The sequence below is a fragment of the Papio anubis genome, chromosome 13 (assembly GCF_008728515.1).
Source record: "Papio anubis isolate 15944 chromosome 13, Panubis1.0, whole genome shotgun sequence".
NCBI lineage: Eukaryota > Metazoa > Chordata > Mammalia > Primates > Cercopithecidae > Papio > Papio anubis.
This window is the reverse complement of record NC_044988.1, coordinates 65,496,731-65,517,361: the sequence shown is the minus strand read 5'-3', so window position 1 is coordinate 65,517,361 and position 20,631 is coordinate 65,496,731. Positions and strand designations below refer to the sequence as shown.

The 20,631-nt window shown below is 45.1% G+C and overlaps 2 protein-coding genes across 4 annotated transcripts in view; one reads left to right on the top strand and one right to left on the bottom strand.

Annotated features, from left to right (window-relative positions):
• Positions 1-1,641: 1,641 nt before the first annotated feature.
• ZBTB5 (zinc finger and BTB domain containing 5) overlaps positions 1,642-20,631 on the top strand; it is a 44,309-nt gene continuing 25,319 nt past the window's right edge. For 2 of the 3 annotated variants that reach the window (XR_004177933.1, XM_009188483.3), the window contains exon 1: positions 1,642-1,877. The gene's annotated coding sequence lies outside the window, so the exon portion shown is untranslated. Of the gene's footprint in view, positions 3,163-20,631 lie in introns of all 3 variants that reach the window. The other variant, XM_031654333.1, reaches the window with a different exon arrangement.
• GRHPR (glyoxylate and hydroxypyruvate reductase) overlaps positions 16,259-20,631 on the bottom strand; it is a 44,988-nt gene continuing 40,615 nt past the window's right edge. The window contains exon 10 of the transcript XR_004177934.1: positions 16,259-16,977. The gene's annotated coding sequence lies outside the window, so the exon portion shown is untranslated. The remainder of the gene's footprint in view (positions 16,978-20,631) is intronic.

Here is a 20,631-nt window from a genome sequence, read left to right as displayed (position 1 = left end):
AGTAAAATATGTGTGATGGCTATAGAGTGTCAGCGAATCTTAAGGAAAAGAAACATCAGACTCCACCGAGGCCTTCAAGAAATCCATGCAAACAGGTTGCTTTTTGATATCAACACATCCGACCGGTAACTGAAGGGATGGAATCAGCTGTAGGGGTATCCGGTGTGTTCAATTCTGTAAAGCGGAGAGTTCCTCCCCCGGCCTCTCGCAACGAAATCTCACTCTGTGGCCTAGGCTGGAGTGCAGCGGCGCGATCTCGGCTTACTGCAACCTCCACCTCCCGGGTTCAAGTGATTCTCCTGCCTCAGCCTCCCGAGTAGCTGGCTGGGATTACAGGCGCCCGCCACCTAATTTTTGCATTTTTAGTAGAGACGGGGTTTCACCATATTGGCCAGGCTGGTCTCAAACTCCTGACCTCAGGCCATCTGCCCGCCTCAGCCTTCCCAATTGCTGCGATTATAGGCGTGAGCCATCGCGCCTGGCCAGGAGTTCCATTTTTATGGAAGCTCCTCCAAGACCCTTAACCCCCACCCCGAGGAGAACACAGCCATGTTCGCGAGCCTGCCTTTGTCTCCAGAGCCAAGCAGCGCTCCCAGACAAGCTGCACAGGAGAAGGAAGCTTTTTTCTGCCGTCCTCACCCGAAGAAAGGGGGCTTCTTCCCTGGCCCCTGTGCCCGATGCTGAGGGCTCGGGTTCTCTCTCCCAGTGTGCACCTGGAAACCCGAGCGTCGCCCCGGCGCTCGCACTTTTCAGACCGCGTCTCATACAAGTACGCGACCCTTCCACGTTTGGGACATGAATGGGAGAGCTTAGCGCTTCCTATTTTGTTTTTTGGGGTGCGGGTGATTATGAATCTGGGCACGGAGACGACAGGCTTATGTGACCTGCGGCCCAGTGCGGGGCCAGGCGCCAGGCTCCTGTGGCGCCACCGTCTCCAGACGCGCAGCCACCCGGCTGGACGAGGGGCGGGGTCCGACCTTTTTTATTCGCCGTTTTTACCCTGGACTTCGGCTTAGTTCAACCTAAAGAGCCTCTTGGAATCTTATCTTTCCCAACATCCATGAAGTGGGAACTCAAATCTCCAACCCCGTACTTGTGTGTGTTCAGCGAAGGGAATTCACCCCGGAAGAAGAGCCCTGGGTCACTAAAGGGCCGGGCACCACGTGGGTGGAAAAATCCTTCAGGACCAGCCAATGGCGGTAAGGCTGCCCTGAGGGCCCGCCTCTCGGGCGCCCTCAGACTTCACGCAGTCGTTGTTATGATTGGCGGAATTAGGCGGAAAGCCCGCTTGCCTAAACCACAGAGGGTTTTGATTGGTTGCAGCGAACAGCTGCATTTCTATAGTCCAAACCTGGAGCGGTTTAGTGATAAATCCCGCCCTAAAAGGCATTTGTTAACCGTTGTACGTGTTGTAAGGCAAAGGGTGATTGGTCAGAGAGCTCACGGAATCAGTCGGTAGTAAACACAACCAGACTCCAGGGACCGTGGATTGGTCAGTTTTTCTGGGGGCCAAAGAAATTCCTCCGGGTTCCGCGCGCCGGCTGGCTGCACTCCTACCCCGGCCCCGCCCTCCCCGTTGCTGATTGGTTGTAACCCCACCGGGGGAGGAGGAAAAGGGCGGAGTAGGCGCTCTTGCATTACGTCACGTCCGTTTATCCTCAGGCGCCGCCGCGGTGTTCTCAGAGTGCCGCGGCGAACTGGCTGAAGGAGCTAGGGTACTAGAGGCGGGGTGGGAGGGGGGCGGGCGGAAGGGGGAGGAAGTCCCATAACGGAGACGCAGGTCTGGACGTTCCCACCTCCTCTGACACTGCCGAGTCCGATCGGAGAGGGGTCACCGCCTCCTTCAGCGAGGAGGAGGGGGGCGGAGCCCGGCTCAGGTGAGGAGACCCCGTCAGAGAGTGTCGTGATGGCGGGCGCGCTCACGTGGGGAAGGTTGAGCACCAGGGGCGCGCCAAGGCGTCGGGGAGCGCGCAGACGTGTACTGGTGCCCCCAGCCTACCCTGACTGTGTTCCTGAGGGGGCATTGTTACCGTCAGAGCGAAGGGGCCAGGCGGGTTCTTCTGCGCAGGCGTCCCCGGTGTCCCGACGCCAGGCTGTCTGCAGGCTGGGGCGGGAGCTGGTACCCCTGCGGATCTCTGGCTGGCTACGTAGGTTCCCGAATGGGGTGGGAAAGGCCTCAGGCCCAACGGCCTGGTGGAATGAAGAGAGGATCTGCTGCCTTGCGGGATGGGGTCGGACGGCTCCCTTGCCCCCATCCTGGGTCTTCTTGAGCGACGAGGTTTGATTTCACCAGAGCAAGGCCATAGGCAAACTGCCATCGGGAGCCGGCGGCCGACCCTGGAGGGGTGGAGCCAGTGTTTTGGAATGCACCAACTTGTTAAGAGAGGACTGAAGTGTTCAATAAGGCATTTATTGAATGCCCACTACTCCCAGGCTTCGTGCGAGGAGCTGTGGGGGATGCGGTGGTTAGACACTGCTGTCCCATGTTCTCCTGTTTGGAGGACAGATTTGTATGTAAATAATAAAAGGCAGTGAATTAAGGGGAGTTGAAGGTTAGTTTTTTCCTTTAAAAATGGCCATTTTTTTTATTAAGTCAGCATTCTGGCATAGTGAAGGGTACTATGGAAACTAATTTTCTGAACAGAAGACAAATCCTAAATAATTTGGAGGAAAAAATTTAGGTGAAAGCACAGTAAAGTCTTGATTCCTAAGTAGTAGTCTCTGACTCTAGTTAACTTGAATAGAAGAAACTCTTCACCTTCAAAAATTGAAGCAAAAATATTCCAAAGCATGTTCTCTTATTTTTCACTTGTATTAAGTAGAAGACGTTACAGGCTTTTCTTTAGAAGTTGAAGAGAATGCTGTGCCTTAGTCATTATTGGTAATTTGTTGTGCTAGTATGGGCTGTTGTGCCTTAGATGTAAAAGGCTGGGTAGAACTTGCTTTTCATTTGCCTAAACTCTTGTGATATCTGTGGTGACGGTGGTTGGCAGTAAGCTAATAGTTCAGAGGGAAAAGACCAGATGGGAAGAAGAGAAGGATTTTAGAGAAAAGCCCCTAAGCCAAAGGAAACCGTTCACTGTTCCTTTTAACCCTTCTGGAAATCTCATCAAATTTGGGAAGATTGACCTGGCCACCACAGCCAGCTTGGTGACCTTACAGGTAAGACTGCCTGGGTGGGTACCTGTTCTGGGCCCTTGGGTTTTGCTGAATAAGCAGACTCTTTTTTTGAGGAGTCCTGAAGTCAACCTGTTTACTAGAGATTTGCACCTTTCCCTAAAAGTTGTGTCAAAACTTTTAGTTAGCTGAAGATGCTGGATTTTGGTTAATTGATATGTTTGTAGCAAAATTCTGAAAATGGTAAGATTTGGAGGAAAGGCATCTTACAAGCTTAAGAGTGAACGCTCTCAAAAGAGACTCACAAGACTGTCCCCAAAGTGGAAGTAATAAAAAATCACTAGGATATCAAATAGTAGTTAAAGAACTCAGCATGAATTATATCAAATTGGAGACTTAAAAAAATCTTGTGTTCAGTGAATTTGACAAAACCTGGTGTAGTGCTGACAGAATTTTGAATCTGGCTCACATTCGTTTTGGAAATGGAAAAAAGAACCCAAGGTATTGATTCTATGTTAGCTTTCAACTTTTTTTTTTTTTTTTGAGACGGAGTCTCGCTCTGTCGCCCAGGCTGGAGTGCTGTGGCCGGATCTTGGCTCACTGCAAGCTCCGCCTCCCGGGTTTACGCCATTCTCCTGCCTCAGCCTCCCGAGTAGCTGGGACTACAGACTCCCGCCACCTCGCCCAGCTAGTTTTTTGTATTTTTTAGTAGAGACGGGGTTTCACCGTGTTAGCCAGGATGGTCTCGATCTCCTGACCTCGTGATCCGCCCTTCTCGGCCTCCCAAAGTGCTGGGATTGCAGGCTTGAGCCACCGCGCCCGGCCTCAACTTTTTTTTTAATGTGAGTTAATTTTAAATACTTTCCCTCTGTCAGTTTTAAGCATGTGATTTTTCTTTTACTGTATGTAATATTTCTCAAATATGGATGTTGTCTAGTAGAGCCAGTTTTGTTAGCGTAGCGGGTGGGATGGAATGTAGCACTACACTGCCTTTTGTCTAAGTGTGAAGTGAACTTCTCATCTCCTAAAAGACTAGCTGTTTCTGAGTGAACTATTGTTCTTTACTTATGTTTTCATCATTTTCACCACTGAATAGTGGCTTTTAATTTCAAGATCCAGTTTTGGAGGTGCCTTTCATTTTATTAGTTATACATATATTTCCTAAAAGCTTTGATTTATCTTGATATCCCAAACAGATTAGGAACTGTGTTGGACTACTTATTATAATAGATATTCTTACTCTCCAAGATTATTTTATTGGTGATGTTGGATTTTTCTTAACCACTTTGCCAACAGGAGTGATGCGCCACCCACCACCCTCCACCCACTCGGACCACTTGTGTTACAGCTTGTACCCTCATTTAGTGGTTCCCAAACCCTTGTCTCTTGTTCAAGAAGAATGAGGTTACTCTGACAATTCGAAGGGTGAGGAGGGCAGAGAAGAATTTTATTGAGTGCCTCAGAGAAGAGGACATTCAGGGGTGGTCCCCCACCCCTGCAGTCAGGTGGCTTCTTTCCCAGTGTGGCTGGTTCTGGGGCTTCTTAGGGACTCAGAATGGGGAGTGTGTGCTGATTGGTTTCTGAGTATGCAAAAAGGTTAAAGGGAAGGCCGGGTGTGGTGGCTCACGCCTGTAATTGCTGCAGTTGTGGAGGCTGAGGTGGGCAGATTGCCTGAGGTCAGGAGTTCAAGGCCAATCTGGCCAACATGGTGAAACCCTGTCTCTACTAAAAATACAAAAATGAGCCCAGCATGGTGAAGTGCGCCTGTAATCCCAGCTACTCGGAAGGCTGAGGCAGAAGAATCGATTGAGCCTGGGAGGCAGAGGTTGCATTGAGCTGAGAGCCTGCCACTGCACTCCAGTCTTGCAGACAGAGTGAGACCCTGTCTCAAAAAAAAAAAACAAGGTTAAAGCAAAGACACCACTCAAAGGTGGGTACGACAGTGTAGAAAACCAATTAGGAAAGGGGTAGGTATATGTAAAATAGGTGAAAGTTGGGGATCAATCAGAAGAAAGCACATCAAACGGGAAGACAGGTTCTCAGTCTGGTCCATGGATTTGACTTGTAGCTTGGCTTTCAGGCTTTAAACTGTCTTTGGCTTTGAGGTAGGGTTTCACTGGGGATGTGCCCCTATCTGCCTAGGCATTTGTCTGTCTCCTGCCTCTATCATTAGTAGTCATTGGCAGTCGGTTTTCCTTCTTCCTTGAAGACAGGATACCGTAACTAAGCATTATGCCATAGCTCAATTGGCAGTTTTTTTCCTAGTGTTACATGAAATAATGCGTTTTATCATCATAGACATCTTAGATTTTTTTTTTTTTTTTTTTTTTTTTTTTTTTTGAGACGGAGTCTAGCTCTGTCGCCCAGGCTGGAGTGCAGTGGCCAGATCTCAGCTCACTGCAAGCTCCGCCTCCCGGGTTCACGCCATTCTCCTGCCTCAGCCTCCCGAGTAGCTGGGACTACAGGCGCCCGCCACCTCGCCCGGCTAGTTTTTTGTATTTTTTAGTAGAGATGGGGTTTCACCGGGTTAGCCAGGATGGTCTCGATCTCCTGACCTCGTGATCCGCCCGTCTCGGCCTCCCAAAGTGCTGGGATTACAGGCTTGAGCCACCGTGCCCGGCCGTACAGACATCTTAGATTTAATAAAATTTAGTAAAATTAATAGACTTTTAGCCCAGGTGGCACACACCTGTAGTCCCAACTACTTGGGAGCCTGAGGCAGGAGGATCACTTGAGTTCAAACCAGCCCAGGCAACATAGTAAAATCCTGGCTCCCTGCCCCCCATAAAGAGTCTTTTGTACCCAACTAATTCATTATAATTGTAACCAGTGAATTTTCCTATTTTCCTAATTTGCTTTCCTGCTCTGGAAAATGTTTGTCACTGAAAAGAAGCCTATCGAGAGTGATATTTTTCCTTATATAAATGGAAATTAACAAATAAAATGTTCATTTTACAGATTTTAAAGGATGACTAAGTGATAGGTCTACTCTTTGGAAATTATACTTGGTCATCTGTTACTTTGTATGATAACAGGTTTACAAATGCCTTTATTCCTAATTTACTTTTTTTTTGAGACAGCATCTCACTCTGTCACCTAGGCTTGAGTGCAGTGGTGCAATCTGATTTCAGCTCGATGCAACTTCCGCCTCCTGGGTTCAAATGATTCTTGTGTCTCAGCCCCCCGAGTAGCTGGCACTATAGCTCGTGGCACCATGCCCCACTAATTTTTGTATTTTTTGATAGAGACAGCGTTTCACCATGTTGGCCAGGTTGGTCTTGAACTCCTGACCTCAAGTGATCCACCTGCCTCGGCCTCCCAAAGTGAGTGATTACGGGCATGAGAGCCACTGCACCTGGCTCATTGCCAATTTCTTAAGTTTAAAATGCTTAAGGTGAGTTGCTCCCCTTTTTTTCTATGCTTGATATTGTTGACATGGTATAATTAATTTTTCAGTACATCTTAATTCGTCAATTATAATTTAAAATCCACTCAACCATCTTCCTCTAAAAATGCAAGGCTTTCACCTTTATAGTCCTTATGTTTTAGTCTTTTTTGCAAAGAGAATTTGAGGAAGAAAGACCGGGAAAAGAAAATCCAGTGTTTGGGCATTCGGTTGTGGGAGGAGCCCAGAAATGCTACAAAAATCTAAACATGTTTAAGTTACTTACATTGTACTTATTTTGAATAGATGATCAAAAGCAATTCTGCAGGTCAAGTATAGGTCACTTGCTGAGCATTATTGATTTGATAAATGATTGAGAAGTGAAGGCATATACTGCTTTGAAAGTAAACTAGGTGTAAGAAATGGATTAAGTCCATTTTCATCTTCTCTTTTGGAAAGGCACCATAATAATAGTGTCTCCAATGCTTTGTCATAGTTTTCATCTTGATAAAAGTTTAGTTTTTTTTTTTTTCTTTCTACTTTGTTCTGTTTTGCTTTTGAGATAGGGTCTTGCTCTGTCACCCAGGCTGGAGTGCAGTGGGATGGTCATAACTCACTGCAGCCCCAATATCTTGGGCTCAAGCAACCCTCTCACACCCAGCCTCCCAAGTAGCTGGAACTACAGGCATGCACCACCACGCCCAGCTAATTTTTGTAGTTTTTGTAGAGGTGGGGGTCTCCCTATGTTTCCCAGGCTGGTCTTAGACTCCTGGACTCAGACATTTCTCCCACCTTGGCCTCCCAGCATGTTGAGATTATAGACGTGAGCCACCATGCCCTGCACCCAGCTAATTAAAAAATAATTTTGTAAAGAAGAGGTTTCACTGTGTTGACCAAGCAGGTCTCAAATACCTGGCTTCAAGTGAGCCTCCCGCCTCAGCCTCCCAAAGTACTGGGATTACAGGTGTGAGACCCTGCATCTGGCCTAATTTTTTTTGAGGGGGGGAGTGTTAGCTTTTGTTGCCTAGGCTGGAGTGCAATGGCGCGATCTTGGCTCACTGCAGCCTCCCCCTCCCGGGTTCAAGCGATTCTCCTGCCTCAGCCTCCCAAGTAGCTGAGATTACAGGCATGCGCCACCATGCCCGGCTATTTTTTTATTTTTAGTAGAGACAGGGTTTCTCCATGTTGGTCAGGCAGGTTTCGAACTTCTGACGTCAGGTGATCTGCCCGCCTCAGCCTCCCAAAGTGCTTGGATTACAGGCGTGAGCCACCATGCCTAGCCAGACTATTTTTTTTCATTAAGAAATAAGTTTCTTGGCCAGGCCCAGCACTTTGGGAGGCTGAGGTAGGTGGATCACAAGGTCAGTAGCTTGAGACCAGCCTGGCCAATATGGTGAAGCCCTATCTCTATAAAAATAAAAAAATATTAGCTGGGCGTGGTAGTGCACGCCTGTAAGCCCAGCTACTCGGGAGGCTGAGGCAGGAGAATTGCTTGAACTGGAGGTTGCAGTGAGCTGAGATTGTGCCACTGCACTCCAGCCTGGGTGACAGAGTGAGACTCCACCTGAAAAAAAAAGGAGTAAGTTTCTTTATCTGTCAGGGGCAAAAGCCAATGAAAGACATGTTTAAAAATTGTTTGTGCTACACATCAATTGGGATTGGAAAGAAAAGAACAATTTTTTTTTTTTTTGAGATGGAGTTTTGCTCTTGTTGCCCAGGCTGGAGTACAGTGGTGCGATCTTGGCTCACTGCAACCTCTGCCTCCCAGGTTCAAGCGATTCTCCTCCTGCCTCAGCCTCCCGAGTAGCTGGGATTACAGGCATGTGCCACCACACCCCACTAATTTTTTGTATTTTTAGTAGAGACGGGTTTTCTCCATGTTGGTCAGGCTGATGTCAAACTCCTGACCTCAGGTGATCCACCTACCTCAGCCTCCCAAAGTGCTGGGATTACAGGTGTGAGCCACTGTGCCCTGCCAAGAAAACATTTTTTAAAATTGTTTAAAGATTTTGGGGGGCAACTGGGATGGGTGGCAGACAGCATTTTCTAGGGTGTCAAGACATTCAGATTTCTTAAACATATTAAAATACATGTAGTCTCAGATTTACAGGCAGCTAAAATAAGCCACTAATAGTTGGTTTTTATGGACTTTTAGATGCGTTTGTGAAACTTTTATGATATTTAAAGTGTTAACTGGCTAAAGATGTTCTTTGATGTAGCTATTAAAGTGGCAAGCTAGTTATTTAAAATTTTAGGAAAATGTAGCGCAAGAGAAAAGGAAATTTCTAGACAGGTACAGTGCAAGTATAAAATTCTAGCAGGATGGGCCAGGCCCAGTGGCTCATGCCTGTAATCCCAGCACTTTGGGCGGCTGAGGCAGGCAGATCACAAGGTCAGGAGTTCAAGACCAGTCTGACCAACATGGTGAAACCCTGTCTCTACTAAAAATACAAAAAAAAAAAAAAAAAAAATAACCGGGCATGTAGTCCCAGCTACTCGGGAGGCTGAGGCAGGAGAATCACTTGAACCCGGGAGTCAGAGGTTGCAGTGAGCCGAGATCATGCCACTGCACTCCAGCCTGGTGACAGCAAGACTCCATCTTAAAAAAAAAAAAAAAAAATTCTAGCACGATGAGGCAGTTACATTTGCCATAAATTATTTTGAAGTTTCAATGTAGTGCTTTCAGACTCTATCATGTAAGTGACTTCCTGTGGCATGTCAGTCTTTAAGGCAGCACTCTGCTAGTGGGTCACTTCATTGGTCTGTTCTTGTGTTGCTATAAAGAAATACTGGGTAGCTTATAAAGAAAAGAGGCTTAATGGCTCACAGTTCTACAGGCTGTACAAGCATGGTGCCAGTACCTGCTTGACTTTTGGGGAGGCCTCAGGAAACTTTTACTCCTGGCAGAAGGTAAAGTGGGAGCAGGCGTGTAACAAAGAAGTGTGGCACTTTCCTACCTTCTCACTGCAGCTTGCTCCAAAGCACTGAGACAGTGAAAGAGATCTAACCTAACCAATTCCATCTTGGTTCTAACTCCAAACTGTCCTTGTTCATTCCTGGGCATAGGCTGAACTAACTTTGGGAGGAACTTAGGTTATAGTTTATAGTTTTTGAAAACAAAGACAATAACAGTCCTTTCCCAAAACAAACCTCCTCCTTACCTGGGGAGGACTGCCTTTGTAGGACTAACAGTAGCCACAAGATTAGAAATTATGGCTCATGCCTGTAATCCCAACACTTTGGGAGGCCAAGATGGGTTGATCACCTGAGGCCAGGAGTTCGAGACCAGCCTGACCAACATGGTGAAACCCTGTCTCTACTAAAAATACAAAAAATTAGCCGGTCTTGGTGGTGTATGCCTATAGTCCCTGCTACTCAGGAGCCTGAGGCAGGAGAATCGCTTGAACCCGGAAGGCGGAGGTTGCAGTGAGCCGAGATCATGCCATTGCACTCCAGCCTGGGCAACAAGAGTGAAACTCCATCTCAAAAAAAAAAAAAAAAAAAGAAAAGAAATTATGGTTTAGGAGTCACGCAGCTGGAGGCTACCAGATTCTGACCCTCCCTAAACTGCTCCTAAGATCAATGCTTGAGATATTTTGCAGACCCCCGCATTTGATGAATCAACTGGCACCACCCAGATCAATAAACTGGCTCATCTAATCTTGTGGCCCCCACCCAGGAACTGACTCAGCAGAAGAAGACTCCTTTTGATGTCATCTCTGACCTGACCAGTCAGCACTCCCAGCTCACTGGCTTCCCCCCAACCCACCAAGTTGTCCTTAAAAAACGCTGATCCCCAAATGCTCAGGGAGACTGATTTGAGTAATAAATAAAACTCTGGTCTCTTGCACAGCCGGCTTTGCGTGAATTACTCTTTCTCTATTGCAGTTCCCCTGTCTTGATAAATCACCTCTGTCTAGGCAGGGGGCAAGGTGAACCCATTGGGCAGTTACAGTGGGAGAAGATAAAGCTTGTCCTGCTTCCTCCTAATCTTCCAGACTGAGGTCTCTTGACATTGGGGTCTGTGGTCTGTGATGGTAGCATGTGGTATTAGCAATGAGAGGATTTAAGTAAAAGAAGGGGAGAAGAAAAACCCTTCCTGCCACCTCTTCAGAGCACTTGCTGTCATTTTCATTCCCTTCACTGTCATTTTATACACATCTTTTCACCCGCACCTCCAGCCCTTAACCCTGACCCTGCCTTTCAGCTCCATCCCTTCACTCCCTCCAGTTCCCTAGTCCTTCTTTTTTTTTTTTGAGACAGAGTCTCGCTCTGTCGCCCAGGCTGGAGTGCAGTGGCCGGATCTCAGCTCACTGCAAGCTCCGCCTCCCGGGTTCACGCCATTCTCCTGCCTCAGCCTCCCGAGTAGCTGGGACTACAGGCGCCTGCCACCTCGCCCGGCTAGTTTTTTGTATTTTTTAGTGGAGACGGGGTTTCACCATGTTAGCCCATGTTGGGATGGTCTCGATCTCCTGACCTCGTGATCCGCCCGTCTCGGCCTCCCAAAGTGCTGGGATTACAGGCTTGAGCCACCGCACCCAGCCTCCAGTTCCCTAGTCCTTATTCCTAGCCCTTGTTCATGCTCACAACTACATTCTTTTTATTTTTTTATTTTTAATTTTAATGGAGATGGGAACTTGCTATATTGGACAGGGCATTCTCGAACTCCTGGCCTCAGTCCTCCCACTTTGGCTTCCCAAAGTGCTGGCATTACAGGTGTGAGCCACTGTGCCCAGCCTCAGCTACATCTGTTCCCTCCCCTTAGTGTCCTCTCATCAGTCACTGAGCCCATGTCTTATTGGGGGTTGTTCTCATTACAGCAAAGTAAGATTTCGTACCTGGACATGGGTTTATACAGCTTCTTCTTCAGTTATTGAACTAGTTGGGTAATGTTGGTCTTAGAAATGAGTAGACAGTCACTGCTTGGGAGTCATACATAAGAGATAATATGTGTAAAGTACCTATAGAACCTGACTTTTGGTAGGTATTCAACCTTCTCATCTTCCCCCTGCATCACCCAGCTAATAGAAACATAGTAGTAAGTGATGGTGCAGTGTTAATTAACAAGGCACTGGTGCTTTGGCAGTTTGCCACCACAGTAACAGGTTTAAAGGATACTCTGTGAGTGATCCCAGGAGGCTACGTTATTGCCAGGGAAAGGCTGGGCACTTTATTCCACAAATTTGAGTAACTCAACGTATGTGTAAGTTGAAGGCTGCCTTTGCACTAAAGTTTCATTTATCTTATATATATGTGTGTATATATACACACATATATATAAACACACACACATATATATTATTATTATTATTATTATTTTTAGATAGGGTCTCACTCTGTTGCCCAAGGTGGAGTGCAGTGGCATGATCTCAGGTCATAAGCCTCTGCCTCCTGGGTTCAAGCGATTCTCCTGCCTCCGCCACCCAGAGTAGCTGGGATTCCAGGTGTACGCCACCACACTCAGCTAATTTTTGTGTTTTTTAGTAGAGATGGAGTTTTGCCATGTTGCCTGCCCAGGCTGGTCTGGAACTCCTGAATTCAAGTGATCCACCCACCTCGGCTTCCCAAAGTGCTGGGATTACAAGCACAAGCCACTGCACTGGGCCTATCCTATATTTTTGAAGAATGAGAGTCTACGTACATGAGTTTCTTCATAAATGTAAAACTTAAGTGGTAGTCAGACTTTTGCCCTTAGAATTCCATTACACATTTAAAAATTATTGATGACTCCAAAGAGCTTTTTTGCAAGTTATAGTTTTCAGTATTTAACATATTAGAAATTAAAGTTGAGAAAAAAATTAAGTACTGCATTTATTTGTTAAAAAAGTATATGTGAACATAAAACATTTTTATAAAAAAGCGGTTTTAAAAAAGTAGTGAAGAGAGTGACTTTAAGTAAACTTTATTTTTTCTAATAGATTTAGATTTACAGAAAATTGCAAAGATAGTAGAATTTCCATATATCTACACCTTGTTTCACCATTAACATCTTAACATTAGTATGGTATGTTATAATTAATGAACCACTATTATTGTAACATTATTACATAATAACTTTATTAACTAAGGTTTATTCTTTATTCAGATTTTGTTAGTTTTAATGTTCTTTTTCTATTCCAAGATCCCATCCAGGATACTGTAACCACCCAGTAGGTTCACCTTGCCCACTGCCTAGACAGAACCGATTTATCAAGATGGGAATTGCAGTAGAGAAAGAGTAATTCACGTAAAGCTGGCTGTGTGGGAGGACTGGAGTTTTATTATTTGTCAAATTAGCCTCCCCCAAAACTCAGGGATCAGAGTTCTTTGTTTGAGGGTTTTTTTTTTTTTTTGAGACTTTTTTTTTCTTTTTTTTGAGACAGGGTCTTGCTCTGTCACCCAGACTAGAGTACAGTGGTGCGATCTTGGCTCACTGCAACCTCTGCCTCCCAGGTTCAAGTGATTCTCCTGCCTCAGCCTCCTGAGTGGCTGGGATTACAGGCGCCTGGCTAATTTTTGTATTTTTGGTAGAGACGGAGTTTCACCATCTTGGCCAGGCTGGTCTCAAACTCCTGACCTCGTGATCCATCCACCTCAGCCTCCCAAAGTGCTAGGATTACAGGCATGAGGCATCGCGCCCAGCCGGGGATCAGAGTTTTTAAAGGTAATTTGGTGGGTAGGGGGCTAGTGAGTCAGGAGTGCTGATTGGTTGGCTTGGCGATGAACTCATAGTGTGTCCAGAATTTATTCCTCTCGGTGGTGTCTTGGTCTCGCTGACTTTAAGAATGAAGCCGTGGACCTTTGCGGTGAGTGTTACAGCTCTTAAAGATGGTGTGTCCGGAGTTTGTTCCTTCAAATGTTCAAATGTGTCTGGAGTTTCTTCCTTCTGATGGGTTGGTGGTCTCGCTGACTTCAGGAGTGAAGCTGGAGACCTTCACTGTGTTACAGCTCTTAAAGGTGGCACATCCAGAGTTGTTTGTTCCTCCTGGTGGGTTCATGGTCTTCCTGACTTCAGGAATGAAGCTGCAGACCCTCGTGGTGTGTGTTACAGCTCATAAAGGTAGTGCGGACCCAAAGAGTGAGTGGCAGCAAGATTTATTGTGAAGAGTGAAAGACCAAAGCTTCCACAGTGTGGAAGGGGACCCGAGTGGGTTGCCGCTGCTGACTCAGGTGGCCAGCTTTTGTTCCCTTATTTGGCCCCACGCACGTCCTGCTGATTGGTCCGTTTTACAGAGTGCTGATTGGTGCATTTACAGTCCTTTAGCTAGACACAGAGTGCTGATTGGTGTGTTTTTACAGAGTGCTGGTTGGTGTGTTTACAATCCTTTAGCTAGACACAGAGTGCGGATTGGTGCATTTTTACAGGGTGCTGATTGGTGCGTTTACAATCCTCTAGCTAGACAGAAACGTTCTCTAAGTCCCTACCCGACCTGGAAGCCCAGCTGGCTTCACCTCTCAATAGGGAGTCAAAGCTGTTCTCTTATGCTGAGTCAGTTCCTGAGTCAGCTCCTGGGTGGGGGCCACAGAACTGGTTGGCAGGTCCAGGTGGGGCTGTTCTGTTGTTAGAAATGTAAAAATCTGAAAAGACATCTTAAAAGGTCAATCTTAGGTTCACAGTAGTGGTGTTATCTTCAAGAGTAATTGGGGAAATTGCAACTCTTTTTTTTTTGTTGTTGTTGAGACGGAGTCTTGCTCTGTCACCAGGCTGGCAGTGGCATGATCTCAGCTCACTGCAACCTCCACCTCCTGGGTTCAAGCGATTCTCCTGCCTCAGCCTCCCAAATAGCTGGGATTACAGGCACACGACACCATGCCCAGCTAATTTTTATTTGTATTTTAGTAGAGATAGGGTTTCACCATGTTGGCCAGGATGGTCTCTATCTTGACCTTGTAATCCAACCGCCTTGGCCTCCCAAAGTGCTGGGATTACAGGTGTGAGCCACCGCGCCTGGCCTGGGGAAATTGCAACTCTTATGACCTCTGAAATAATAGCTGTTAATATTGTTATAAATAAAGTTTCAGTGCCACAAAAGAAATAGCACTCGAACATAAAATTTTCTTTTTAATTCTCAGCAAGGCAAGTTACTTCAGTAGAAGGGTGCACCCTTACAGATGGAGCAATGGTGAGCACACATTTGGACAAGGGAGGGGAAGGGTTTTTATCTCTGACACGCATGGCCCCGGCTGCTGTGTCATTCCCCTATTGGCTAGGGTTAGACTGCACAGGCTAAACTAATTCCAATTGGCTAATTTAAAGAGAGTGTTGGTGTGAGTGGTTTGGTGGGGAAAATGGTCATGACGAGGAAGTCATCAGAATGAGTCAGGGTGGAGCAGGTAATCAAAATGAGTTGGGTGGAGTAGGTAATTGGGATGAGGGTGGAACAGGTAAAGGGAATGAGTCAGGGTGGAGTAGGTACGAAAAAGGTTGCTTTACGAGGAAGTTTAAAAGTAGAAGGCAAATAATTGAACATACTGACATACTGATTCTTTGAAAAGAAATTTGGAATTTATATCTAACAATCCCTCCTTTTGCATTTCCTTACAGTTCTTTTTAAATTTTTTAACATGTCTTGGCTTAATTGTTTTGCTTGATTTTCCAAAAGAAGATGCTTCTCTGGATAAGGTGGAAGGTAGTTAAGGGAGGTTTTACTAAGTGCCGTTTTTATGAGCCTCTGCACCAACCCACGGATGCATGGTATGACGCAGCACCCAACCAGAATAAGTACACCCATTACAACTGTGAGGGAAGTATGAATTGTGACTATTATTCCTTTCTATTTACTGAACCACTTTTCTGGCCATCCTGTAAAGGGGTCATTTACCTCTGAGTTGTTGGCTAACTCATTGGACAGAGCAGTCAGACCTTGCAATGCCTTTATTGTACTTCCATCGGGGTGGTGGTATTTGGGATGAAGGTACAACATTGAGTTTTAATCATAATGCAAACTCCTCCTCTTTCTGCTAATATCATGTCTAAGGCTATCCTATTTTCTCAAGTCATCTGGCTAGTAGCCCCTAATTGCTCAGCTATTCCTTTAACAGCATCTCTAGTGTAGTTAATAAATCACTGTTGGTTGTAGTAGGTGTAGTTTATTCAGTCTTCATTTTTATTAATTGTCATCTACCAAAATACTGACTCAAATCCTGCAGCTATTTGATTTCAGGCATTAAATTGATGTGATATTCCCTGTTGGACTCTAATTGTGTCTAAATAGACGTGAGAGTCAAAAGACCCATAAGGGGCTTCTCTCGCTTTACAAAGATCTTATTTTTCCTTCCTCTGGTTGATGAAATGCCAGGGTGAGATAGCCAATTGGACTAAAGCACAAGTGCCACTCCAGTTATTTGGCAGAGTGTCCAGTAAAGGTCCACCACAATACCACCGAACATCCGCTTGGGGATGTACAAGGCCTGACTGATTGATAAGTTCTTGAAAACTCTTAAGCTCACTGGATCCCTTCGGGTCTCCAAGGAATGCCAAGTTTCCTCCCTGTTGTGAGAGACGCAAGGTGAACTTAGTATTGGGAGGTGGAAGCTGGATGGCCCTTGGAGGCAGACTGGCAGGGTGTCGGACTTCGGGATATAGCAGAGAGAGAGCTTGGCACAACTTACTACTCCGGGCTATAGAATCCTGGAAAAGAGCTGCTATGCAGCCCACACCTGGTTGACTGGAGGACCACTTTAGTGGAAAGGGGATAATCTGGGTCTCTGGCCTGCTGTGCACACAGCATAACAATTGTTTTTGTTTAATGTGCAGACAGAATATTTGATGTGTTCCATCCAGTATTATGCATCTTGGTATCCTGTGTTAATTGCCAAGGTTTAAGTCTAGCTTCTACGATGCTCTAGTAAAATGAATGTGTGGTTTTAGGAAATTACAAAAACCGGTTGGGGCAGTCCATCTTTGCTCTTTAGTGGTCTACAGAATGTTGGACCAACTATAGCATAAAAGCTCAGCCAGCATTGCAGGGCAAGACTCCTGGTTGACACTGGGGTCTTTATCAAAATTTCTCCGGATTAAATGGTCCCAATTTACTAAGGCCCAGTCTAAGGAGAGTCAGGAGGGACAGAGATACTTTTCTGAAGTAGAGAGCTGTCGACTTGGCAAGTCCCCCACAGGGTATATAACAAGGCAAGCATCAAATGCAACAGTTTGAAGGGAAATTGACTTGGTTATAACTAGATGGTCAGCAATAGAGTGAGGAAAGAAGGAAGAGTAATAGAATACATGAAAGACAGTTAAATTTTTCTTAGCCTTAGTTTGGAAGGATTTTCCCCGGGACCATGGCCCAACACTCTGGGGAGGGTGGCGCTTTCCTGACTCGGGTGTGATGAGTCCATCCCATTTCCACTGTATGAATAGCAGTCTCGGTGGTTAGCAGCACAAAGTAGGGTCCTTCAAGCCAGGCTAGTTCCAGTTTTCCTCCTTTTCACCCTTTGATGAGAACATGATCCTCAGGCTGGTGCTGGTTTACCAGAAGTTCTAGGGGTGATACCTGTGCAAAAAGACTTTTAGTTTTGAGGGAAAGGAAAGTTGAAGATAAACCAAGTATATAATTCTAAGAAATTGATCTTTGGTTTTAAATGTGGGGACGTCAGCAGTGGACTTTATAGTCCTTGGTGCCTTCTGAGAAATTTCCTTTAGCACCTATTTTTATTAGTTTTTAGACCAAAGAAAGCCAAACACCATTTTATATTTGACAATGCTTCCTGTATGATTTTTATACCAAATAAGCTAAATTTCACCTTTATATTAGTGTGTTATTAATGTTAAACTCAATTTTAATAAAATCTTGTAGACATATTTATCCAATTTTAACATCTAACCACAAGGTAAGATTTTTATAGACTGTTTTTAACCTTTTATAATTTTTGTTAAAGAGCAGGTTCGTGCTTTAAGAAAAACCCGTTGTGCTTTTATTTTAATGCCCAGTTCACAGAAAAACTGGATGATACCCTTTTAACTTTAGCCAGTATGTTTACACACACAATTTCCTTTACGATTAACATTTTAAAACTTGCCTAAACCTTCAAAACAAAAAAATTTTTTTAACCTTTTAGTATAGGTAAAAATTTACATTCTTATGCCTTCTTATAATCCCTTTACCAAAAGTATATTTTACTTTCCTTATACACCTTGCACATAAACTGTTTCTTCAATAGTTTTACATTCGGGAGGCCTAATTACTTTTAAATTACACAACGTTTCTTGCTTAAATTCCCTTTTATAACACTTTTTTTTCCACGCCTTTCATAGACAATTCTTCGACATACCTCAGCTTTCTGACTTGTTGCAAACATCCCTTTCTTTAAACAACCAGTTAATTTATTTTAGGACAAGAATTTACCATATAACATTCTTTTTACATAAATTCTCCCCCCATGCTTTTTTTCCCCAAAGATGTTAACCATTCTTTTCCAAAGTGAACTTCCTTCATGTCTGTGGACTAGACTGCCTAAGACCACAAGATTAGAAGTTAGGATAATACATGTTACACTGTTAACTTTTAGCAAACTTTACTTTTGTTGAAAACCGTTTAAGTTTGGGATTTCAGTTATCCTTTGCTATTAATAAGACCTTGTTTAGACCTAATTAACTTAGAATTGGTATAGATGGTTCCTTCCTGGTTCTGTAAGCAACTTTAAGGCTTGGCTGAGTGCAAACAGTTCACATGTTTGAGCAGACCAATTACTAAGTAATTTTCCTAACTCTGCTTCTGCAAGAGTTTCCCTGTCAATTACTGAATACCCATTGTGTCTTTTTCCCCTCAGTCACCTAGGAGGAACCATCTAGCCTCCTGTCCTGAAGGGAGATCCTCCTAGGTCTGGTCAGACCTTCATATGGTAATTAATTAAGATTTAGATCCCGTGTTAGGAAACCTGCTGGGTTAAGGGAATTATCAATGGTTATTGTTAAATCATCTTTTTCTAACAGCTTTTTCTAATAGCCCCATACTTTAAGATTTTTGAGTTAGTAAGCTACCTTTCTCTTTTTTTTTTTTTTTTTTTTGGACTTAAGATAGTTGTGAACTGGTGAGGTGTGTTCACAGTGAGGTTTCCTCTAAAAGCTATTTTTCTACCTTCTTCTGCTAGCAAAGCAGTTGCCGCTACAGATTAAATGCATTTGGGCCATCTGAGGGTTACTGGGTTAAGGATTTTTTGATAGGAAGGCTTCGGGTTGTCAGTGGCCTCAGTGCTTTCAGGCTACGCCCTTGTTTACACTGACAACAAGGTGGTATTGAAGTGTTACAGGGTCACCAAGAAAACCTTCAATTATCAATTACAGGTTTTAAATTTACCCTGGCTTTTAAAGGAATAGGGTATGCTGTTTTCTCTTTACTACTCTCTCTTTTTCTTTTTCTCTTTGACTTTCTGTCTCTCTCTTTTTCTGTCTTTGACTCCTTCTTTGTCTCTCTGTCTCTCCCTCTCTCTGTCTCTCTCTCTCTGTCTTTCTCTCTCTTTCCCCTCCCTCTCTTTCCTCTCTGCTGTTCTTTCCCTGCTTCTGCCAGCTGCTTATGCTGCTGTTCTCCCCTCTCCTTCCCCTTCCCCTAGAGGGACCGGCAGGAGTGGAGCTACTCTTTCTTCCCCTGAGAAGAAAGGAAAGGGGAGTTCTGAATATTTTTCTTACTACCAGAGGTTTTTGTGAGGTTCAACCCCCGCCATGGGGATTTCTCACCTCTTTCTGAGGTTCAACCACCCACCGTGGGGATTTCTCACCGTTGTTTTTTGTTTGTTTTTTAATGGAGTCTCGTGCTCTGTCCCCTAGGCTGGAGTGCAGTTGCACAATCTCAGCTCACTGCAAGCTCCGTCTCCTGGGTTCATACCATTCTCCTGCCTCAGCCTCCTGAGTAGCTGGGACTACAGGTGCCCACTACCATGTCCAGCTAATTTTTTGTATTTTTAGTAGAGATGGGGTTTCACCGTGTTAGCCAGGATGGCCTTGATCTTCTGACCTCGTGATCTGCCCGCTTTGGCCTCCCAAAGTGCTGGGATTACAGGTGTGAGCCACTGCACCCGGCCAAACTCTCACCTCTTTTTGAGGTTTAACCCCCCCATGGGGATTTCTCACCTCTTTTTGAGGTTCAACACTCCCTCATGGGGATGCCTCACCTCTTTCTGAGGTTAACCCTTCCTGCCCCCAATGGGGATTTCTCACCTCTTTATAACTTCCAAGACCGACTAAGGAATACTTCACTGCCCCCCGCGGCTTTCTTTCCCTAGTCCCAACTAAGGAATGCTTTACCGCCTCTGCGGTTTCTCTTTACTTGGTATGTCCTAACCGAGGAATGCTTTACCATCCGTGGCTTTTTCCTTAGTCCCGACCACCAAGGAAATACTTCACTGGCTCCTGTGGTTTCTCCTTACTTGATCTGTCCACAGAGTGTTTGCCACAGTATGTGAGGATCCTTTACACTAGGTTGCTGGCCAGTTTTTTTTTTTTTCCGTGTTGCTGAGAGCTCGGGTTATGCTTTGCACTGGGTGGGTCTTGATTTCTCACCCCTGAGGCTGCCACAAAGGGGCGGGGTGCGCCTCCTCACGAGAGAGAACCAGAGACCGCCCCCAGAGGGGAATGTAATCACGGGCGAGCCCCCAAATTGTTATAAAGTTTCGGTGCTGCAAAAGAAATAGCACTCGAATATAAAATTTTCTTTTTAATTCTCAACAAGGCAAGTTACTTCAGTAGAAGGGTACACCCTTACAGATGGAGCAATGGTGAGCGCACACTTGGACAAGGGAGGGGAAGGGTTCTTATCCCTGACGCACGTGGACCCTGCTGCTGTGTCGTTCCCCTATTGGCTAGGGTTAGACCGCACAGGCTAAACTAATTCCAATTGGCTAGTTTAAAGAGAGTGTTGGGTTTGGCGGGAAAAATGGTTATGACAGAGCAGATAATCAGAATGAGTCAGGGTGGAGCAGGTAATTGAAAAAGATTGCTTTACGAGGAAGTTAAGTTTAAAAGTAGAAGGCAAAGAATTGAACATACTGAAATACTGATTCTTTGAAAAGAAATTTAGAACTTATATCTAACAATATTTAGAATTCCAGCTGCTCTCATCCTAACTTGGTGGCTGGTGGCCTTTCATTTGTTTTACTGGAAGAGCCTAGCTTTGGGGAAGGACTGTTATTTAAACTATAAACTAAATTCCATC